At 37.7% G+C, this 25,619-nt stretch overlaps 1 pseudogene; it reads right to left on the bottom strand.

Annotated features, from left to right (window-relative positions):
* On the bottom strand, positions 1-21,929 carry LOC101401217 (thiamine transporter 2-like; annotated as a pseudogene).
* Positions 21,930-25,619: the final 3,690 nt, after the last annotated feature.

Genomic DNA, 25,619 nt, shown 5'->3' with positions numbered 1-25,619 from the left:
CTAAAATTGTGTTATTGTGCTCATATCAGGAATTGAGTCCTCTGATTCATTTGGATTCCAACTAGTGGTAGAACTATATTTTTCTTTCCACGTTTGGCTGAATAGATTATGTAAATGCTTCTCATTAGGAAAATTCCAGCAATGACAGAAAAATAACTTCCATAAACTAAAAACTAAAAAAGAGAAATCAATGAATCACATAAAAATGGATATTTGACACTAAAAGTGTCACTAATCTTTAGCAGGTCACTGATTCTCTATCTCAGTTTTCTCATTTGTAAAATTAGAATAATAACTATCTATTCACACATTTATTGTGAGGATTAAATGAATTATTACATATAAAGTATATAAAAGAGTATCTAGATAGTAAGAATTCAATAAATTTTAACTGAAACTCTCCAAATATAGATACTATATATATACACTATATATATGTATATATATATATATATATAGTGTATATATATGAACTTCTTTCTTGTTTTTCTTCTTTTTTTCATATTCACATTTGGTATATGAAATGGGAGCTTATTTTTTTTCCCCAGAATGTAATATACTTGAAAAAAATTGCACAGGATTTCTACCCAAAAATGTTGAAATTATATTAGTAGATATATAGAAGTTTAGAATTCATTATATATTCTTAATGAATAAATTGAACCTTTAATCATTTTTAATGACTCTCTTTATATACCTGTATCAAGAGGTCTTAATTATATTTTATCTTTTAAAAATTTAGCTGTATTAAATTTTTAAAATTTTTGTTTGCATGGTATGAATTTTCCCTCTCCCCCCCTACTTTATATCTCTTTATATTTTAGATGTGTTTCCTATAAATAGAATATAGTTGTGACCCTTTTAAAATCCAGCCTGCCAATATTATTTTTATTTTTATTTTTTTACTGGGTAGGTTAGCTTAGAATTTCTTGATTTTTATTTTTGGAAGACTATAAGCATTCACAAAAGTGGACAGAATAGTATACAAATGCCCTTATATCCATCACCTGGTTTCATCAATTACCAACTCATAGCCAATCTTGTTTCATCAATGCCCCAACCACTTGCCCTTTCCCCTCATAGATTAATTTGAATCTTGTATCATATAATTTAATAAATATTTCAGTTTGTATCTTTAAAAATAAAGACTCGTGAAAGCGTAACCAGAAACCACTCTCACACCTAAAAAAATTAATAATTCTTTAATATCATCTAGTCACTGTTCAAATTTCCCTGACTGTCTCATAATATTTTTATGATAATATTTTCTCATATATTTTCAAATAAGATTCACACGTTGCAACTGATAGATAGATCTCCTAAGACATTATCAATCTTTCTTTCTTTTCCCCTCGAATTTTATTTGTTGAAAAAACTGTAGAGTTTCCCAGATTCTGGTGTTTTTTGGTGATATACCTAGAAGTCATTTAATGACTTCTTCTGTCTCCTCTATTTCCTGTGAATTGGTAGTTCAGTCTAGAAGCTCATTTATTATTTTAGTGATAATTGACATGTTTGTATTTCTTTTTTACCATTGTGTTTTTCCTAATTTTCATGCTCTTTAATTTCCCCCTCCTTTCTTGAATATTTTTGTTAATATTTTTCCATATAGTATGTTTTATTATTCTTTTCTGTACCGAAATTATGTAATCTATTTCTAAATTTTTAGTAGTTACACTTGAAATGTTAACTCTGAAATAAACAAAACGTGGTGTATAACGGCGCCGGTGGTGGGAGTTGTCTGCTCTGGGTACAGGCTGTAAGGGGGAGAATTATCTGTAGAGAATTTAAAAACAATAATAAAACTGTTTAGAAGTCTGTCTGCATTTTATTATTGCCATGCCCCAGCAATTCTAAACAAGGATGGCGATAAAACAGACCTCCCTGCCAGATGGACTGCTACCCTACTCTCTGCTTGGTGTGCTACCCTAGCAGGGTCTAATCAATAATTTTTAGTTTGGAACATTCTTCTACTGATTTATATACTATTGTTGTTCAGTATTTTATTCATCTTTTTAAAAACTCCTCAAGATATATAAATATTACTCTTTTACACGGTCAGTGTTTGTTTAGATTTACACGTTTACCTCTTCTCATGTACTTTCTTGCATCATGTATCTTCTTTTGGAATAATTTTCCTTCTTCCTCAAGTGCATTCTTTAGCAATTGCTTTTGTAAGAATCTGTTGGTGAGAACACACTCATTACATTTCTGTTTATCTGAAAATGTGCTCACCTTGCCCTCACTGATGAAACATAGTTTCTCTTTGTGTATCATTCTAGGCTGGCAATTATTTTCTCCCCTACATTGAAGCCATTGTTTTTCTGCCTTCCATTGTGTGCTACTGAGAAGTCGGTTGTCAATCTAATTGTCATTTCTCTGTAACTGTTGTTCCTTTTATTCCTATGTTTTTTTTTTTTTTTAAAGATTTGATTTATTTATTTTCCCCCCAAAGCCCCAGTAGATAGCTGTATGTCATAGCTGCACATCCTTCTAGCTGCTGTATGTGGGACTCGGCCCTAGCATGGCCGGAGAAGCGGTGCGTAGGCGCGCACCCGGGATCCGAACCCAGGCCGCCAGCAGCGGAGCGCACGCACTCAACCGCTAAGCCACCGGGCCGGCCCTCCTCTGTTTTTAAGATTTCTTTTTCTTTGGTTTTCTCCAGTGTGTTTAGATATGAATTTCTTTTCACTTATGTTTTTAAGATTTTGGGGCTTTCTAATTCTGAGAATACATGGCTTTTATTACTTCTGGAACATTCTTAGTGAATATTTCTTAACTTTTTTTTTTTTAATTAGTTAATTTATTTATTTATTTTTCCCCCAAAGCCCCAGTGGATAGTTGTATGTCATGGTTGCACATCCTTCTAGTTGAAGTATGTGGGACACGGCCTCAGCATGGCCAGAGAAGCGGTTCCTCGGTGCGCGCCCGGGATCCGAACCCGGGCCGCCAGCAGCAGAGCGCATGCACTTAACCACTAAGCCACGGGGCCAGCCCATGAATATTTCTTTATCTGCCTCTCTCTACTACCTCTATTGTCTCCTCAAGGAGCTCCAAATAGATAATTGTTGAACTTTCTCACTTTAATCTCCATGTGTGTTAATAATTTTCCCATTTCTATCTCTCTGCACTACATTCTAGATGATTTCTTCCAGTTCAATAATTTTTCCTATATATGTGTCTAAATTGCTCTTAACATGTTGATTAAGTCTCTAATTCTGATTGGTTCCATTTCTTCCCAAGTATTCCTGATCATTCATGATGTATCTTGTTTCATTCTTATGTTATTATTTTTCTCTGTGTATAAACATATTAAACATCTTATTTTATATTCTGATACTGATAATTTTTCTATCTCAATCTTTTGTTGGTCTGATTCTGCCATCTATTATTTCAGTTGTCTTGCTCATTATACTTCCTGTCCTTGTATGATTTTGGATTTTTTTAATCATAAGTTCGTATTTGATCAAATTTTATCTGTGGCAAGTTTTTGATTGCTGTATTGAGGGACATTCTTCCAGAGAACATTAGCCTTTGGTACATATATGTGTCTGGGGCTGCTGGCAATCAGGAGCACTTTAAACTAAATTCTCAACTTAAAAAAAATTTAGCCTGTAGGAATTAGGCCCCAGAATTATCTGAGAGCTAGCTTATGAAAACAAATTCCTAGGGTAAATTCCTTTGACACCGCCCAGATTAGTCTTCTTTATTAAGATTTTTCTCCCCTCTAATTTCATATTTTGTTCTGTTTCACTGCTCACTGAGGAGATAGCCCTCTAGGGTGGCCCCTAAAGCCAAAATTCTAGGTCACTGGGAGAATCAGCAGATGCCTTGAGCACATGACAGATTCAGTGCTTCCTTATCTATCTGGTTTCCTGTTCCTGCTTTGGCCTCTGAGGATTTTTCTTATTTCTTATCAATTCAGCCATTTATTAAAAAAAAATGTTTTAATGTTACCCAGGAGTTTTAAGTGTTTTGTAGTGTAAGAATTTTTCTGATTTCTAGTCTGTTTTCCCTTTAATGGAAGTAAGCCTTTCTTATTTTAACATTTTTAAAAGTTTGTTGCTTTTAATGGCAATAAGTCTTTCTTAATTTAATATTTTCAAAAACACTTGTTGAAATGTGTTTAAATTTCAAACAACCCAGAACCCCCCTTCTCCTTCATTAAGCTCAATCCCTCAATCCCATGCCTCTGAAGGTCACTGCACTGAGGTCATCTCCATTAGAACAGAAAATAAAGAACACAAGACAATGTCTGAATGAGCAGGACCCAAATTCACTGAAAATCCACATAAGCAGCTACTATGTTCGGTAATGAAAATTTGGCTTTCAACCTCAACTATTTGAGTTGAGATAACAAAATAGTTTATGAACTAGTGAAACCTAAGGTTGACAGAGCCCACATGTCACATGTTCGAGTTGATGAATATGAAATGATAAAGCTCATCAGAGCTATCTGGACTGGAAAATATTACATGCTTTAAACACATCTGAAAAATTTCAATTTTGATGTATCTGAGGCTGCCCCAAATCTGAACGAATCTTCATTTCATGCACTTAAAATAATAGCATCATTGTTCTGCTTTTTGTGAGGTAATCTTTCTACTTACAATGCCCCTTCCCTTACAAAGCCCTTTGGGGTTGCAACTAAAAATCCATTTTCATGATTCTAATTTTTATTTAATTTAAGGTAGACAAAAGTACCAGTTATCCTAGCTAGATAATCTAATGGAGTGTGTAATCAAGGTCCATCTGTCTGGTCCCAGACTGGCTAAGTGCAATGGCTTCCTGCCAAGGGAGCTAGGGAAGATCACTTTGCATTCCCCAGTGAACACAGGAAAGACAGAGCAGCACAGTAGCTGTGGTTTTCGTGACATGAAGGGGCCACTTTGCACACTGGCTTTCCCTCTTCTTTTTCATGTGTACTTCCCAAACTTGGTGGTGACAAGGTACAGACATGCTACTCGAAAATATGGCAGCTTGGCATACTGAATACTTTTAGCTGAAGGAATTTGAGACACAGCAGGTGCGGGAAAGACTTTCTGACCTTCCCCTAAAGCAGGTCATGAGACCCTCATGTGAGAGGCGCCCTCTCTAAATCCAGAGGAAAGGAGCAGCCTTATCTTCAAAGACAAAGGGACACGGAGGGAATCTGAATGAACAGGCCATGCTAAGAAGTTTCCCCCCAGTTTACCATTCTTAGCTCATATACTTTTTGTCCTATCACATTTTTTCCATAACTCTCCACTCTTCATCAAATCTAGTATAAAAACACTCAGGTCTAACTATTTCATTGGGTCTTCATTTCCTTATGAAGGCTCCTGTGTTACCTAAAACCTGTATCAAATAAATTTGTATGCTTTTCTCATATTAATCTGTCTTTTGTTACAGAGACTCAGCAGAGAACCAAATAGAGTAGGAGGAAAAAATATTTTTCCCCTCCTATTGGTTCAAGAGTTGATTTTCATATCTTAAGCCCCAAGACCACCCAGGGAGGAAGAGGGTGAAGGCAATGAGATTCATGAATGGGAGGGGGTCTTATCGTCAGAGAAGAAATTGATGTTTACCAAATCTATTCCCCATTCCAAAGGGTATCACTGCAAATTGGAGGGTGGAAATGGGTGTTGGGGGGAATCAGTATGGAGACATATTGTAACAGGTCACCAATTCATGAATAGTTGGGTGTTTTGGTGTAAAATTTGTGGAGTGTTGTTACTTCACTTACCTTACTAGAGGATTATTTTTAAAAATTAACCTTTTTTGAGAGGTTGTGTGATTATTCACTCACTCCCTCCAAAACCCCCTCATACTTTAGACTTAGGAATTTCATCTATTTTTAAAAAATAAATTCCCCCAAATTATTTTATATCATTGGTATATCAGTATATTCTTATGCCTTCAGTAAAGGTAGAGTTTCTATAGTTACCAATCCTTATGTAACTAGCTGTATACTTAAAGATTATTACTAAATTATTGTTTAGCTTTTTCTAGATGAGGGAAAAAGATTCTTTTAGCTTTTCTCATGGGCCTTTTTTCCCTAGTCTTTCAGTAATCTTTGAAGATGCGATTATAATCTCTTTTTAAGATGTTCATGGTCCTCTTAAACTGGGAAATCCATCAATAGCCTATGTTGTGATAACAGTTTGACAAATGCTGAGAAAATGGAAGAATTACTTCAAGATGTCTCAATGCAGCCTTTTCTCTGATGAATTCCAGTGTCATATGAAAACGCTGACTTTCTACTTTTTAATTCCAATCTTTTAAAATCGCGTTTGGCATTATATTAAGGAGCTCATGAATATCATAAATGCATAATCGATGATAAGATTTTATTTATTTATTTATTTTCCCCCCAAAGCCCCAGTAGATAGTTGTATGTCATAGCTGCACATCCTCCTAGTTGCTTTATGTGGGACGCGGCCTCAGCATGGCTGAAGAAGCGGTGCGTCGGTGCGTGCCCGGGATCTGAACCCGGGCCGCCAGCAGCAGAGCACGCACACCTAACCGCCAAGCCACGGGGCCGGCCCATAATCAATGATAAATGAACATTTACGATTCGATTTGGGAGTTATTTATCAATATGCCTCTGCGTTCTTGGCTCTTGGAAGTTTAATTCAAGCATATTTAATTAGATTCCTGCCAAAAATCAATTTTTAAGAAGCTTGCTTTTCAAAACCAGGGATCTGCAATTACCCGTTTTTATCTAGGGAAATATTTTATAGAAATAGGATTTGTCTTCTGTTATGCTTTTGTACTGTATATTTTTTGCTTACCCTGCTCTGGCACCTGGGTAAATTAGTCCTTTCTTTAGGAGCTGAGTTTTAAAATAAATTCCATGAAAAAGCCTCAATGAAAGTCATTCTAGCATTGAGGATGTTGGCAGAGACTGGAAGAGAAGCTATGACAAAAATAAATATGAAGCCTTTGGAGGAGTGACTTAAATCTAAATTTCCCCTTGGTTCAGAAGGAAAAACGATTTGGAAATCTTGAATTATCAGGGGAAACAAAGGTGAAGCTTGACTTTTTCTGCCAAAATTACTTTTTTCCCCAGTTTTTGATTTGTGTGAACTCCCTGGAAAGGTCAAAATGTATTGATTTGCCAACAAAGCAGAAATTTAAATCAGGTTATACCAAAGAGTGGGAGAAAGGAGGATAGACAGATTGATGGGTAATTTTCGTCTCAAGTTCTGTTTTGCCTACTTCAGTTATAGGATTCATTAATTTCAAATTAAGACACAATGGATTTGTGTAAAAATAAAGGAAATATCTGGAAACGATTAATGTAGAAGTCCTTAGAAAAGGTAAATGTGTCCTAACAGTGTCGATTAATGTGAATAGACGTTATTTATTCAATTAGGAAAAGAGAGAAACACACTTATGTATTGAGGACACCAAGGGTCAGGAATGGTGTGTTTTAATCTAAGAATTCATGAAGTAGGTATTATAATTTCCATTTTATTGATGAGAAAACTGAGAAATTAAAAAAAAAAAAGGTTTACGTCTCTAGGGCAGGGGTGAGGAATTGTGTGGTGGCTACAGACAAAACAGGAAACAATGGTCAAGATACAAGATAGAGGGGCCAGCCCCGTGGCTTAGTGGTTAAGTGTGCGTGCTCCGCTACTGGCGGCCCGGTTCGGATCCCCGACGTGCACCAACGCACTGCTTGTCCAGCTATGCTGAGGCCGCGTCCCACATACAGCAACTAGAAGGATGTGCAGCTATGACATACAACTATCTACTGGGGCTTTGGGGAGAAAAAGGGAAAAAAAGGAGGTGGATTGGCAATACATGTTACCTCAGGGCTGATCTTCCTCACACACACACACAAAAAACAACATTGACCATAAAATGCTGATCGTACAGTTGGATGATGGGTACACGAGGCTTCATTATATTATTCTCCCTATTTTAAAAATGTGTTTGAAATTTTCCAAAATAAAAAGTTTTTAAAAACTCACTAATAAAGTTCAAGATTCAAATCCACATTTAGATGATTTCAAGCTTGTACTCTCTCCATCATATCACACACTTAATAATTTCTGAAAAACTGGAGAGCAAATTGCAAACTGGATAACAAATCAGTAATTCAAATTTTGTTTTAGAAAGTAATAATTGCTTGTTTTAGGATCTCAAAAGTTATTGAATATATACAAATCTTAGCTTTAATATTTATTGAGTGAAGCTATCCTTCCCTCTATTGAAGAAGTGTGAGATTAAAATAGATTTTCTTAATGTCCTGGTGTTATTCATTTAATCGTGTTTTCTGAAATGATTTCTTCTTATCTTTTTGTTTTTAAAGAAGATAGCTCAATATTCTAAGTGTTTTGTACTGAATATTTATAGAGATATGTAAAATTGACCATTTTGTCCATGAGACTGAGTAGGATTATGGAATTTGTGAACCAAGCTTTAATAAGATTGAACTTTAGCTAGGGTAAGGAAAAACATTTAGCTGTAAGTAATGAGAACCACTTAAACTGGAATGACTTTATGGCTCTATTTTAGGTAGTTCTTTCATTCTTTCACCTGTATAGTGAAAAGGTCACTTGTTTAATGAAAGTGTTTCTTAAGAAATAGAATGTATCTTAACTACAACATATTTATATTCCTCAATACAAAATTATTCCATTAAGACATTATGCTAAATGAAAGGAGCCCCAAACAAAAGGCTATCTACAAAATGATTCCATTTATACGACTTTCTAAAATGACAAAGCCATAGGGGCAGAAAACCAATGAGTGGTTGCTTATGAACAGGAATAGGAGTGAAGAGAGGGGATTGACTACAAAGGGGCATGGGGCACTGTTTCGGGTGAAGGAATTGTTTTTTATCTTCACTGTGGTGGCGGTTTCACAGCTGTATGTTTGCCCAAATTCATAGCACTGTACATAAAAAGGTATGCATTTATTTTATATAAATTATATCTCAGTAAATCTGATAAAAAATATATGTACGTATGTATATACGTAGTTTTAAAGATATGCCCCTATGTCTTTGGGAGCACAGAAGCAATGCACTTACCTGAATGTTGACTAGAAGCCTCAGTCCCTGGCTGTCAATCACAGCCACAGTCATGATGGTCTGGCTCACCAAGGCAATGAAGGTGTTGATTCCAATCACCAGAGCACAGCATTCAGAGCACGCTGAGATTAAGGGCAATCTGAAATCTAACATTGTACAGATGGAAAGAGTTTTGAAAAGAACACGTTTTAAAAGAATATTTAAATTCAGAACAGTAAATTGTGTTGTTCCCAAGGCTGCTCTGCTCAGGAAACTCAGGCTTTTGTTGACAGTTTCTTGCTAAAAGCTCTCTCAGCAGAGAAAAAGGAAAGAAGGATAAACGGAATAGTGAAATGTTGTATTTTAACATTCCACGGGATGTGATATATTATGATAAGAATTTAACACTAGTGAACCTTTTCTAAAGTTAAACCAAATATTCCAAACATCGGAGAAAAAGCATTGAACATTATTTGATATAGATATGGTTTAGCAGTCACTTTTTAAATTAAACATATCAGTGAGTGAAAACACAGGCCGGTTTGATATATTTTTACTTATCTGGAGATTGTCCACTGGATCATTGTCTAAATTAGCAGTGTCAGTCTAACAGGTGAATTTTTCTCTGGAAAATCCACAAATTTATTTCCTTTCACAGTTGCTTCAATCTGCAATTAATTCATTTTAAATAATATTGTATTGCGTTTTTAAATTTAGTCAGGCAAGTCTGACATATGCAAAATAATTCTTCCATGTAATTTAGCTAAAACATTTGTAACTTGAATCTACTTAAAAATATGAAACCAAATGAAAGATTTTAACTATTTTTACGTCACCTCCAAAAATCTTCACATTAAAAAACAAATGCAAGCACTTGAAAATTATGTGATTCAATGAAAATGCATTATTTCAGTGCAAAAAATTACCAGCTAAACATAACAAGACCCATAAATAACCCTAAGTCCCAAGAAGTGAATATAGCAGGTGGTCCAAATGGGCCTTGCAATTTCAGGAGCCACTTGTTCCGCAAACAATTTTTTCCTTGAACAAATGTTACACTAGATTGATGCTTTTGAATACTAGATTAAATCAAATGGCAGATTCCCTTTTAGTATGCAAATTATTCCAGGCTGGAATCTTGATTTAATTGTGCAGTTGCTTAAACAGCTTGTCAGTGATTACTTGGTTTTGGATAAGACCTGTACATGTGGTGGATTCAGAGGAAAAACAATTCTGATGGCAGGCTGAGAGTGGCATTGAATCCTAAGAGTTTTCAGTCTAAACCCCAAAATTACTTGACCAGTACCTGAATTACATGTAATCATACTATCTAAAATCTTATTTCAAAGCTCTTACTGGATCATTTCTCAATGACATCCCTCATTGTGGAGACGTAGCACTACCATGCAGAGTATATTGCTCAAGGCTAGTAAGTTCTTGGAAAAATAATTACATTCATTTTCTTCTCTTAGGCATTTAGCACTAAATACAGATGAGCCACTGGGATAGTCTATAATTTAAAAGTTAGAACCACCTTGAAATTTTATTTGATCATTTATGTCCCATGTATTATGGAATTATGGGATTGGCACTTACCAATTTACCCTATAATTAGAAAAACAGGGGGCCAGCCCCGTGGCTTAGCAGTTAAGTGTGTGTGCTCTGCTCCTGGCGGCCCGGGGTTCGGATCCCGGACACGCACCGATGCACCGCTTGTCGGTCCATATGCTGAGGCCGCGTCCCGCATACAGCAACTAGAAGGATGTGCAGCTGTGACATACAACTATCTACTGGGGCTTTGGGGGAAAAAAAAATTAAAAAAATATGTCATTAAAAAGAAATAGGAAGTTAATATCTTCTTACAGAAGAATCACAAACTATTTTATGTGAACTTCTGGTATCACATGATGGTTGAAACCATGGATGGCCAATAATCTTAGAATTTCTTCCAAACATGAACACTAACACTTTGTATTAGAGATAAATTTATCCTATCGTTGCTAAATTTACTTTAAAATTTGCCTAGAAATTAGAGTAGTAATTAGATATGTGTGGAGTTATAGAGATTGGATTCACCAATAGAGAAAATGATTTTCTATCGGTATTCTGAGTTTAATATGTGAGTGATAATTTCATTTAGCACCAAATTTCACACACCAATGAGGTCATGTTCTCTTCTTTGCCCACTTGTCTCCTGACATTAAAATACTAGGTTTGTTCAGTCCTGCCCAGTAATTAGATAATTTTTAAAATGTAACCAAAATTAATTATGTCTAAAATAATTCTTCTCTTCACTAAACTTACTGATCATCTGACTGAATAGACAAATTAGATAAAAGATGATTGTTGGGCCTTAGGTAGAAAGCTCTTGACACACTCTCTGGGAAAACCCTGACAGTCAGATTATGATCCTATCCTCAAATCTCAGAATTCTCACTATTCATGGGACTTACCCCTTACCTCCTTCCTGTCTACAATAAAACATTCTGAGAATTTTCGAACATCAAACAATTTCATTTGTTTTTTCCTAAACCACCTCACATTCTGTTAATTCTTTCTATTTTTCAAATTTTTCTATTTGTTTCCTTAATAGAATGATATTGACTTGCCTCATGGTGTGCAATAGAAATGCAAAATGGCTGTGAACCAATCTGTTCTGAAATATTCAAGAATCATATATTTTACCTTTTGACTATGCAAAAGCTGTGTTCAGGGACAATACAAATAACTCTGAAAAATTGTTTTACCAACATTCAGGTTTTCCCTCCTCCTAAGTGTAGACATTGAGCATCAAACTAAACTGATTTAGGATTGGCTTGAGTTCTTTTTCCTACTCAAGAGCTATATTGCTAAGGAAAAACAAAATATTTACAATGAAAGTGGGGGAAGATAGAGATCTACTTCTTGTTAGGATGTTGAAAGATAGAGAAGACCATGATAACAATAACAATAAACAGAGTGAGCTAAAAATCATACTTTCCCATAAAGAAAACATAAATATAGTCAAACTGCTGAAAATTAAATAAAAACAGGAAATCTTAAAAGCAGCCAAAGGAGAAAATATCTTCACATTTGGGGGAATAGCAATAAGAATGACAGCTAACCCCTTAATGCAAGCCAGAAGACAATGGAATAAGAAATATTTAAAGTGCCAAAGGAAAAATAATCTATCAACCTAGAATTCTAATCCAGAAAAATATACTTAAAAAATGATAATAAAATGCATTTTCAGATAAACAAAATTTGAGAGAAATTGTCACTAAGAGGCTTTCACTACAAGAAACATTAAAAGAAGTTTTCAAGCTGAAGGGAATCAACATCAGATGGAAACTTGGATGTATAGAAAGAAATGAAAAGTAGTGGGAATGGTAAAGAGATGTGTAAATATAAAAGATTTTTTTGTCTTAACTAAAAAATATTCTATTTAAAGCAAATATAATAATAATATATTGTAGAGTTTATAACAGATATCAGAGTAAAATATACAAAAAAGCACAAAGGACAGAGAGTAAATAGAATTATATTTCTGTAGAGTATTTATACATGAAGTGGTATAATATTAATTCAAGGTAAACTAATGAGTTAAAAAATCTAATCCAACTTAAAACATAAAACAAAGACTTATAGACAAGAAAAAAAAAACAATAGAGGAAATAAAAATAGAATAAAAAGAAAAGCTCAAATAACTCAAAAAGAAGAATAAAGACAAATGAACAGATGGGCCAAATAGTAGACAAATAGCAAACTGGGAGACTTAAACCTAACCATAAGTTACTTGTAGTTCATGGATGAGCTTCTTAGATGTGTCAATTAATGTCTTAAATTAATGTTTATGAGTTTCTTGGATGTGTAAATTAATGCTTTTGATCAAATTTGGGAAGTTTTTGGCTACTATTTCCTTAAATAGTCTTTCTTCCCCTTTCTCTATCTCCTCTCCTTGTGAGACTCCATAATGCATATGTTGGTATACTTCATGGTGTTCCCTAGGTCTCTGAGAAAACTTTAAGGCCAAAGAACATGTCAAAGATCATGTAGCCAATAATGTTAGGTCAAGGAAAATATTTTCAGATGTTTGCTTTATCTCTGCTCAATTTCCTAATTAAAATTAAACACATTGCCTCACAGGAGATGAGAAGCAACACCTACCCTTCAAGTGTTCTCCAAGCAACATCCACCACTTCCTTAGCTCATTTTCTTTCCTTTTTCATTAATCTAGATAAAACGTTTCATATGTTTAAACTCCTGCATGATTTAGCATTTATTATTTTTATATGTAATTTAATGGAACAGCTTCACCTCTATAACTGCTCCGAGTTTGATAAGTTGTTTCAAAAAGAAATAGTTGTACTATGATTATTCAAGCAGGCAGGGAAAATTGGGAGTGAAGACTAAACTTAGTCAAAATTAGATATAATCACATCTTATTACGTTATGTTGCTAATAGAACAAAATCAATGTGGAGAAATTGAAACGCTGGTACACCACTGGTGGGAATGCAAAATGGTGCAGCCACTATGGAAAACAGTATGGCACTTCCTCAAAAAACTAAAAATAGAACTACCATATGATCCAGAAATTTCCACTTCTGAGTATTTATCCAAAATAATTGAAATCGGGATCTTGAAGAGATACTAGCACTCCCGTGTTCATTATAGTGCTATTCACAATAGCCAAGATGTGAAAACAACCTAAATGTCCATTTATGGATTAATGGATAAAGAAAATGTGGTGTATATATATACACAGAATGGAATATTATTCAGACTTTAGAAAGAAGAGAATCCTGCAATATGGGACAACATGGATGAATCTTGAGGACATTATGCTAAGTGAAATAAGCCAATCACAGAATGACAAATCTAAAAAAATCTAAAATAACCAAACTCATAGAAGCAAAGAATAGGGTGGTGGTTTCCAGGGGATGGGTGGGGGGGAGAATGAAGAGTTGCTAATCAACCTGTGTAAATGTGTATATTTCAGTTATGCAACATAAATAAGTTCTAGAGATCTGATGTATAACACTGTACCTATAGGTAACAATACCGTATTGTACTCTTAAAAATCTATTAAGAGGGTAGATCTCATATTAAGTGTTCTTACCAAAATAAAAAAAAAGAGAATATGAAAGAAAAAAAATCAATAAAATTATTCTGTTAAATAAATAAATAAAATATAAAAAGGTAAAAAATCAAAACCTAAAAATATATCACCGTTTATTAATTGTGAGGACTTTGAATTTTTTCACCTGGTTAATAATCTTAATCAAGTCCCAAGAGAAAGTTGGTTAAAATAGAAATATAGTTCCATTGTCTCATATATGAAGCATTAAATATAACATTGCAAAATGCTATTCAGAGGAATTGGAAGAATAAAGAAAGAAACATATTTTGTTGCTTCAGATTTAGATAGTTGAAGAAAGAAATGATAAATACGCTGCTACAGTTATAAGAAGCATGTAACTTGACTTGAGTGTCAAAAAACCATCATAGCACACCCAAGTACTAGTTGTGAAATGCACAAGACATAAAGAACCTACGTCTGCTGTTGAGAAGATCCCCAAAGCCAACTCTACTGGAAGATCCCTGTTGACTTTCATGTAGCCCACTGTGAATGCTGCCAGAGCCCCTCAAAAGAAAGGAATCAACAGATATTACATCTTGTTATTCTACGCATGATAAAGTAGCATAATATTTGTTAAAATCCACATTGTATAAGCATTGAAGCATTCCCAGGCTGTGGTAAAAAATGTTGACTTATTGTGAACTTTGATTGAATGAAAAATCACTTGATTCAGCTCTCTGAACTGTGTATATCATTTTCTTACAGTTTGAAACAGACCAACTGAGTTTGGGTTTCCATAAATCAGAGACTGAAAAAGACCCATACAGACCATTTTTCTTTTCTCTTCCCTTTGCAGAATATAAAACTCAGGTTCAGAAATCTGGTGTCAAATAAAAACAAATCTGGACGTCCATAGGGAGAGGATTTATTTAGAAGAAAGACTATTGCAATGGGGAGAATGCTCTGATTGCAGAAATTTGCAGGCGTCTCAAAATCAAACAGAAGAAGGGTTTTCTTTTATAGGGTAATATTTTGCTATAGGGCAGGCAGAGATAAGCAGGATCTTTGGAAGGGAAGCTGAACAAGCACGGGGAAGTGACCAGTGGAATGTGACAGGAAAGTGTCCCGCGGTGGTCAGCCAATTCCCAGGGGAGCCTCATGGGGGCAGGGGGACGGACATTCTACATTTTTTTGCGCTTGCTAAGGGTTGTGGGCAAGCAGGGTTTAGGGGCCTATAGGAAAGAGAGGAACCTGACTAAAGTTTGGTCAAGACAAAGCAGAGGATAAGAGATGGGCAATTGTAGACACTTGATGACTGAGTGAGGTGCCAAGTTCTTCAACCGGAACGCCAGCTCTTTCTACCATGCCCTTCTCTGTGCCGTCTAACTGAGGCTCTAGCAAGGATGGCCTCTCTCTTGGCCATTGTCTCTGTTTTCTCTATCTTCTCTGTAACATCATTTAAAAAATTTCCTCAAGATCCCTGACTGATACCAAACTTCTTTTCAAGAATTCTCTCTACACACTTCTCCACTTGTATGTTTGATCGTTTCTTCTGTATCTGTTCACTCATTCACCCATCAAGCATTTCTGAGCTTCTCTGTGGGAAAATATGGTGGTAAACTTTGGATCCCTGCTCTTGAAAATAAAACAGCCTCCTGGGGAAATTAGATAAATTTGTTGTTTTAAGATAGTGTGATAAGGATTGTAAAAGCTCTGACCCTGACTAAATCTAACCTAACCCTAACCCAAAGGTTCTCACCAGGGGTGTTTTTGCCCTCTGGGTGACAGATGGCAATACTGGAAGACATTTTTGGTTGTCATGACTGGCGGGCGGGGTTGCTACTGAAGTCTAGAGGGTTAGAGGCTGGATGCTGCTGAACATCCTACAATGCACAGAACAGCCCCCTCGACAAGGAATTACCCCGCCCAAAATGTCAATAGTGCTGAGGATGAGAAATCCTCACCCAACTAACCAACTGCTTAGGAGCACATGTAGCCACAAGACATATGACCAGCAGAAATCCATTTTACAATGTGCATTATATAGACATATTTATAATGTGTTCCTCCAATGTGCTGTGAGCTAAGTAGTCAATTGTCAGGTTTCTTCCCACCCTCAGCGTTCTTTCTTAAAGACATGGATTAATTTATGTGAGGCCTTAAGTAAGCAAACCAATCATAATTCACCAGGTTTTGCCTAAAAATTTGACACTAATTAGAGATCGTACTGTCACAAAAAGACTAAAGAATATTTGTGTCTAAAGGGCTTTTAAAGAATGAATTTTATGAAAATTTTACATTTTCCACACATGCCCCTTAGGGCACATTATCTGAAAAGAAGATTGTTTTGCCCTTCTCCCCAGGAGCAAGTACTTACAGAGGAAATGAATTTAAGGTGAACTAAATCCTAGAACAGGTTTTTAGGAGTCAAATTGGAATTTCCAGAAAGGGAAATGATAAGAATATTAGCTCAACAATGGACCCTGAAATGTTCAATAAATATGTGGGTGTGGAATACCCCAACTTCAAAAATAAATATCTTCAAAGTCTTATTTGATGTGAAAGCTTTGTTATGTCAGGAAAATCCATGTGCATTGTTGGGCTAACTTCAAAGATGTCTCTGGGCTCTGCCCTTCTGACTTTAGAACATTAACTCTTTCATCAGCCATCTTCGCTCCCTCTCTGCACCTCAATCCCTTTGGAAAAGTGTTTCAACTTTCACAAAATATGTTCTGGGAAAAAGGAAGAGTGTGTGGACAAGTACCTAAAAATCCCCAAACTACTGTAGCTTCTCAGCCGGGAGAGAAATTTTGTCACAGCAGAAAGGCTGGGAGAAGATTGAAGGGTGAATCCAGTAGCAGAAGCTGGAAACTTTACATCTCCCAGACACCTTCTCAAGGCTTCTCTACATCACTCAGTCTCCCTGCCTTTTTATTATTGGACAAAATGCAACATCAGCAATTCATCTGTAGGTAAATAAGGATAAAGCAGACACCGGGCAACTCAGGGAAAAGCAATAACACTCAGGTGTAGCATATCCTCTTGGAGGGCCTGCCTCTCCCACCTTCTCATATCTTGCCTTCCACCTTTCCATGGTGCTCTTTGTCTTTTCTTGCCATTTCTTCCATAATCAAGGATTACTATTTGTTAAGGGCCACTGCGTCCCTGGGTCTTACCAATGACAATTGAATGAAAGTATAACATGCATGAAAGACCAGAGAGACAATTATACAGGATAATACAATAACTTGGTTGTGGAGAGGAGCTGGAGTGGAAGGTTGTAAGAATCCAGTCTGGATTAACTATTACTCTGGCAGATATCGGGATATGGTAGGGAATGGGGAAGCTGGGTGTGGAAAATATTCTTAATCAGAAGGCAACAAGCTTTGGCAAACCCCCCATGTAGAGTTAAGGAAAGATACAAATATGTTATTTAAGTTGTCTCAATTTGGAACCCTTGAAATGATAAGGTAGATCCTACAGCAGTAACTTGCAAACTTCTTTGACCACAGCCTGAGAAAGAAAGATATTTTATGTGTCAACTAGTACATATATATGTGTGTGTAAAAAGAATTTTCACAAAATATAACTTAACCTTACAAGCTGATATTCTCTTCACTCTATTCTGTTCTACTCTCTTCTGTTCTAGTCTATTCTTTGATTTTAAAATGCTGGTCAGATATCTCTAAATTGATTTCAAGGTCTACATTCTATAAACGGCCAGATAGTAAATATTTTAGGCTTGTGGGCCACATATCTTTCTTCGTTTTTGTTTGGTTGGATTTATTTTTGTATTTTTTTACAACTCTTGTCACGCATTCTTTTCCCCTTACAACCTTTTAAAAATATAACAACTATTCGCCATGGTGGCCCATGGGCCATCACTTGCCCACCTCACATTAATGGTTTGCAAACCACAGTTTAAAGACTAGAGCTACTGAAAAGTTAGAAAAAGGAAAGAGTTTTGATAGTTTAACCTTAAACCAGCCAACTCTCTATGGCCAAACCATGTCTGGCCAGTGGGACATCAATTTGCAGCCCCTGTTTTTAGGCATGGGTGAAACTTTATCTTCCATTTATAGCTTTATCAACCTTCTGTTATATTCATTGCCTTTTTATTTTTGTGAGGAAGATCAGCCCTGCGCTAACATCTGCCAATCCTCCTCTTTTTGCTGAGGAAGACTGGCCCTGGGCTAACATCCGTGCCCATCTTCCTCCACTTTATATGGGACGCCGCCACAGCACAGCTTGACAAGCAGAGCATCGGTACGTGCCCGGGATCTGAACTGGCAAACCCCGGGTCGCTGCAGCAGAGCGCGCACACTTAACCGCTTGTGCCACTGGGCTGGCCCCATATTCATCGCCGTTTTAAAATTTTGTGACAAAAATTCTTTTCTTTTTCAAAGTATTTGGTATTCAGTGTTGAAATCACTACAACAAGGTTATCCAAGAATAAGATTTGAAAGAATACATTTCCTGCACATAGATAAGATAAAGTCTCGTATACCTAGCCCCCGAGGTTGCAAGGGCTTCTACTACTCCTTTATATGTTGTAGAACTCTAGGATGGTGCCTTGTAATCGCACAGGATTTGAATATAGTTCAAAACCTGGTTAAAATCTGCTATGGAGAAGGCCCACCACAGGACTAGTAAAAAAGATGCCTTGAGGAGTAGCATCCCTTCAAATCTTGGAACCACTGCACAAAAACTCTCAAAGCTACATTTTTCGGCTTTGGGCTGCTCAACAAGCCATCAGTTGGGTTTCCTGAAACGATGACTAGTTCTTGACAAACTGGCTCGTGACCGTTTTGAGGTTCCTCAAAGACAGCATCCTGTCCTCGTGGCTTTGGAGGAACTTCTTGGCTGGATTTTGCATGAAAAGACATACTCGTCTTAGGCATTGGTAAAAAAAGTGAGAGAAAGAAGGCCATGGAGACAGAAGCCAAGGATACGACATTGAGGTAGAAGTAGGATAGACTGGCCAGAGATACCAAGAGCTGGGCCAGTACTGAGGCCGCCGTGTAGGCCACTAGCGTGACGCTCCTGCAGAAGCTGCTCACTTTCTAATAGTGCTCTGGGCTGACCACGCTGTAAATGTAGGCATAGTAGGCCACCTCGGTGGCAGAGACCAAACCATAGAAGAACTCCACAACCTGCATGGCTCCTAATCCTTGACCAAATATGAGCAGCAGCCAGGTAATGTCGAAGCTAAGCCCTTGGTAAGATGATGGCCAGCTTGTAGAGGATGTAATCAGTCAGGATAAACACAGGGAGCAGCAGCACCAGTTAAGAGCATGTCCAAAGTGGAAAGATGTCTTTTGCGATCTGTAAGGTTAAACAGGGAGGGCATGAGGACAAAAACACCAGGAAGTGAAATGCGCCATGGGTTTCTGACATTTACATTATCCAGGTGACACGTACCAATCCCAGGACGCACTGCTTGGCCCGTGTCAAAGTGAGTCCAATTTGATACTTCACATAAATTTCCGACAATACGATGCAAAACAAAGGGAAACTGAAATTCAGGGAAACAAACTGCAAAGATGACAGATATTCATAACATGTGGATTCATTCCTACAGGTGAAAGAAAGAGCAGCTGTTGGGCATAGTTGAGTCATCCGCTTCTTACATTTTTAAAATGTAATTTGATCTGCATAAGCTGTTGAGGTTGGAAAAAGAGGTCATAATGCTTTCAACCTTAACAGTCTTTCTAGGACAATCCAGGGCTGCTCAGGGACTGTTGCCTGGGAGCATTTAAAATAGGTACTCTTCTTCAAAGTCAGAACCAGAAGGTTGGAAAGGATGTTTCAGAATGGGCAGAAGCTGACCATCTTTGCCTTTGATCCACATCAGTATGTGAATGTGCCAATCATAGAGACACCATCTGGGTATCAGGCAAATAGAGAACAAATGACCAGTTTGAGATGGAGCATCAGAGAAAGAAATGTGTTCGAGTCTATCTTCCGCTCTTCCGTATTCTTGGCCTTACTTTATTGGGCTGCTATGGAGGAGCCATGAGAAACTGCTTAACAGCTCTCTTGCTTCAGTCAGTTTTAGCCACAATCCCCCATGGAACACTGGTTGTATTAGCAAATTATTGGAACCCATCAATAGTACGTGATTATTTCAGTTTCCATAAGAGGAATGTATAGTGAACAGAAGATGACATAAAGGAGGCTGCGGTGGACCCTCTCAAATCCCAGAGTCTCTCAGACCACTGACATACACCCACTGATTTACTGAGCCTGAGATGGTCCTTTGTTTTGACCTAATATCTGCCCTCACTTCTTGAGTTCCCACGTAGACTTTTACATAAGTGTTCTTAAAGTTTGGTAGAACTTTATTCTTGCTCTCCCTGGAGTTTAGGTCTAGTCACTAACCCAGGAAAAGCTGCATTCCAGATCTGCTTTTTGTGATAGTCTCTGGAGTCTATATCCAGCCCAGGAATGTCTCCCAGCTAAACCAGTTTGCACCTAATGGCATTCGCGATTGGCATGTACTTGTATTATTGCGAGGAAAAATGGTGGCTTGGGTTAGAGGGTAAAGTTTCCTTGGTGTGGGCTGGGGGAATGTGGATGGTGGCTGGGAAAGGGAGGCAAAGAGAGATAAAATTGTTATGCCCCACTTGCTGAATAACCAGCCTGTAAAACTGATGTTAGCAACATGTTTTTTTTTCCTGAAAGAAAGTGAACCGATACAGTTTCTTGACTGATCTTGTTATTGTTCCATGGCTTAAAGCTGTGGTTCTCAAATTTTAGCATGTATCAGATTCACCTGGAGGGTTTGTTAAAAAACAGGCGTTCAGATTCCATAGATCTGGGAGGGGACCCGAGAATTTGCATTTCTAACAAGTTCCAGGATGATGCTGACATGCTTGTCCAAGGACTATGGACACTTTGAGAACTACTTACTAATGGGCTTCTTGGGATTAAATCCCATGATCTAACAGTTAAAAACAGCCTTGATATTTATAAATAAAGAGGGGAAAAATCTTCAGAGGATTTTTCACATGCTTCTTCAGTAACTTTTCCCCTCCAAATCTTATATTATCCTCTAATATGTTCATATCTAGGGATAACTTTATTTTAGGTTAATGATAATAAGTAATGATGTCCTGGAATATTGTTTTTGTACAACTGAAAGACTAAAGTAAGAATGTTTGGCACCCACCCCAAACAGCTTTTGTTGTAGCTAAAGAGATTATATATATATATATATTTTTTTTTTTTGTGTGTGTGTGTGTGAGGAAGATCAGCCCTGAGCTAACATCCGTGCTAATGCTCCTCTTTTTGTTGAGGAAGACCGGCTCTGAGCTAAAATCTATTGCCAATCCTCCTCCTTTTTTTCCCCAAAGCCCCAGTAGATAGTTGTATGTCATAGTTGCACATCCTTCTAGTTGCTGTATGTGGGACGCGGCCTCAGCACGGCCGGAGAAGCGGTGTGTCAGTGTGTGCCCCGCATCTGAACCCGGGCCGTCAGTAGCAGAGCGCGCATCTGAACCCGGGCCGTCAGTAGCAGAGCGCGCACACTTAACCGCTAAGCCATGGGGCCGGCCCAAGAGTTTATATTTTTACATGACAAATACATGAAAATCATTAAGGCCCATTTGTTCCCATTTGAGATTGTAAGAAGTGTTTGTATTTTGCTCCTAACCAAGTCTTTAGACATTGGTTCTAACAAGACTTAAATCTAAGATAAGTATGTTAGTTAACTTACCACGATGAGGCTCATATTTTTAACTGGTCTTGCTAAATAAGGGACAACAAATGGCTCTGACAGTTTCATCATTGAGAAAAATCCAAAGAAGCAGAGAATTACTGTGGGAAAAACCCAGGAATGGCTTGGTGATGTTCAGCAACAATTCATGGATGTTGAAACTGACGCAGAAAAAAGAAAAAAACATGTAAGAAGACTGGTCATCCATCCAACTGATTTCTTTTCATAAAACATGCATTCTCTTCCCCATGCTCCTTATGTCCTTCAGTCTTAAAAATGAAAAAAACATTGTGACAGTGAAAGTACATCACAGGTCAAAACACAGGAATCTGAGTCTTTTCTTTGGGTTTCTTGGTCTAAAGAGAAAACTAATGATTACTTGGAAACATGGTAGTAAGGTATTTAAGTTTCATCTGAGCTAGAATGGTGGGATCACATGCTTGAAAAATTGCTCTCAAGCATGCTTAGGCAAGTCAGTCATGCTCTCCTTTAATCTTTTACAGTAGAAAAAAATCAGAGAATTTCTCCTGAGACAGAAATCTTGGGCAGAAGATAAGATTAGTGGAACTTAGATAGGAAAGAGAGTCTCCAACAGACTTTATCACTAAGCAAACATCAGCTTCATGCCCTCCATCATGAGCCTATTAACTTATAGCTATTGACGAAGTGGAAATCCATTTTAATGAGTATTTTAAAAACAGTTAATAGGGCCGGCCCTGTGGCTTGGTGGTTAAGTGCGCGCGCTGCGATGCTGGTGGCCCGGGTTCGGATCCCGGGTGCGCATCGAGGCACCACTTCTCCGTCCATCCTGAGGCCGAGTCCCACATACAGCAACTAGAAGGATGTGCAGCTATGACATACAACTATCTACTGGGGCTTTGGGGGGAAAAAATAAAATAAATAAAATCTTTAAAAACAGTTAATAAAATAGCCTTTGGTGAGTCAAGATTATAAAGTAGATAAAATTCTTGCTTTTTCTAAGTATCAAACTCAAAGTGAATATTGATTTAGCATAAGAAGCTTTAGTTAATTTGAACTGTCATCCATCCAGGTAATTTGATTTGTTGTTTTTTTTGCGTGTGTGTGAGGAAGATTAGTCCTGAGCTAACATCCGATGCCAATCCTCCTCTTTTTGCTGAGGAAGATTGGCCCTGGGCTAACATCCATGCCCATCTTCCTCTATTTTATATGGGACTCCGCCACAGCATGGCTTGACAAACGGTGCATCAGCGCGTGCCCGGGATCCAAACCTGCCAACCCCCGGCCAACGAAGCGGAATGCGTGAATTTAAGTGCTATGCCACCGGGCTGGCCTCTGATTTGTTTTCAATACCTATTTTCAGAAGAAGAATTACATGACATCTAGACAATATCACGTCATGGGTGGAATTAAACACAACACTTAGAACAACTTTTTTGAGTTGATAGTAAGCCTCCTCCACACCCCTCCATTCCTATTTTTTCCCATTTATGTTGCTAATACTGAAGAGGGAGAACTTATGTTCAGGATGATAGGCCTTAAGTTGGTGGACTAAAGGGAAGACAAGGACACCCTTTAGAAAGGCAATTAACACTCCATGAGAAATCTCACTCATGCAGTCATTGATCGTTTCCCCCCTGAAGTTTCCTGACCCTCTCTAGCTCCTTTCCCTCCTTGCTCTATGCCTCATTTAATTATAGTCCTGGCAAGACATTAAGGCATAGCAGTCAAGGGCAGGGCTCTGGTGTCAACCAGGTCCAAATCCTACTCTGCTGCTCACAAGCATGTGACCTTTGGCAAGTTACTGGACCTCTTCGTACCTTGAATTCCTCATCTGTAAAATGGGGATGATAATACCTACCTCATGTTGTGAGGATTACACGCATTAGTACACGTTAGAACAGTGCCAGTCAGTAAGCATAAGCCATACAGTCTGTAGTATTGATGGCTTTGAAAGGTACTGATGTCTTGACATGGACATCTGCTCATTAGCCTGGGAACTCCTTGGGAGCATGGATTCATCTGTGTCACCCAGAGTCTAGCACAGTATCTTACACATCAAAGGTCTCCTGGAAATATTTGTTGAAAGTACAGTTATTGGACCAAACAAGGTTTTCTAACCAGAAAAATTTAAATAACAAGAACAAGATGTCTGGGCCAGCCCTGTGGCATAGCGATAAAATGTGCACGCTCCGCTGCTGGCGGCCTGGGTTCGGATCCCAGCACGCCTCAAGGCACTGCTTGTCAGGCCATGCTGTGGCAGGATCCCATATAAAGTGGAGGAAGATCCACATGGATATTAGCTCAGGGTCAGTCTTCCTCAGCAAAAAGAGGAGGATTGGCATGGATGTTAGCTCAGGGCTGATCTTCCTCACAAAAAAAACAAAACAAAAACAAAAACAAGATGTTTTCCAAGTGTCTTATTTATTTAAAGTTGTTCTCTGGAGTGGGAACTACAGGCCACCATTTGAGTCTCAAGAATATGTAGGTTACTCTTAAAGCTGTTTTGGAAAAATGAAAAGAAGATTTCCTGGTGGGAAGAACATGGACTTTATAGATGAGTGAATTAAAATCTCTAATCCACCCTTTCAAGTCGTGTGACCCTGGACAAGTTTCTTCATGTGTTGGAGCCTCAGTTTTCATCACCTGTGCAGGGAGATTGTAATGCCCATCACACAAGTGTAATTGTGATGAAATTTCCTGGTATAGTGTCTGCCACTGCTGTGGGTGCTTAACATGGGTTAGATACCTGCCTCCACCTGGAGAATCCACATCTAGCTTCCATGGCAATGGACTGGGGAAGTACCAGCTTTACAGACAGTGTTGGCATTTACCACCACTGCTCGTTTCTTTTGGAGTGTGACGTGCTTAAGCCGCTGGTAGGTTCTAGAGCCTGGGACAGTTAGGTTTTAAGTGAGCTTAGTGATTGAGACTGTTGTTTATATGGGTCAGTCGTGATGAAGGGGAACAGCCAAGGGAGATTTCTATTCACCAGAAATAATTCCCTGGAGAGTAATATGTTAAATAATTGCATAATTTGTAAAAATTCATAATATCTCACTGCCAGTCCCATTGCAGTTTTTGAAAGTGTTTTTTAGAGAGTAGTCGTTCTTGGGATACTAATAATAAAATGCAGAGTAGAAGCAGACAGTTTCGAACATATGTTGTAGCCAGGAAGTCTCAAATCCGCCATCTGAATCCATGTGTCAGGTGTGAGCATGGATGAACTATCACTCACCATTTCTGAGACCAGGCACTTCAGTTCCGAAGAGACCATGGCTTCCGGTTTTTATATGGGACATAACTTCTGATTCCACTCCTAATGTTGGCAGCCAGTTTGTAAAAGCAGCATGTTGAACGCAAAATGGATGGATTGGTTGGTTTGGCTAGATTAGGGAGTCCATTACCACCGCAACAAAAAGACTCACATACCAGTGATCACCTTGAAAAATAGCTACAATAAAGTCTCTTGAATGTGAGGTTTCTGCTACTCAGTTAGGATGGGCTCCAAGTTTGCCCCCTGCTGGTATCTTCATTTATTGCAGTAAGATGGTGTGTTTTTATTTTATCTGTCAGTGTTCTGCCTACACAGCCTCACTGAGTTGAATGGCTTTCCTTGTGACCTGTGAACCCTAATGGCTCCCTAGAGAGAACTTTGAAAACATAAGGAGTCCAACATTCCTTGATTATGTGGCCTCTGCTGAGATTGAAAGGAGCAAAGATCTCAACATGAAAGATGAAAACAGCCCTTCTTAGAGCTCCTTTCTAATTCCAAAGCATTTTTCTCTTTTTAAAATTAACGGTGGCGTTTAACTGTAAAAAGAGAAAAATATTGAATTTACAATCCCAGGTTATCCCAGC

Source organism: Ceratotherium simum, chromosome 37 (genome assembly GCF_057802395.1).
Source record: "Ceratotherium simum simum isolate JZ-2026a chromosome 37, ASM5780239v1, whole genome shotgun sequence".
NCBI lineage: Eukaryota > Metazoa > Chordata > Mammalia > Perissodactyla > Rhinocerotidae > Ceratotherium > Ceratotherium simum.
This window is presented reverse-complemented; position numbering and strand designations above follow the sequence as displayed.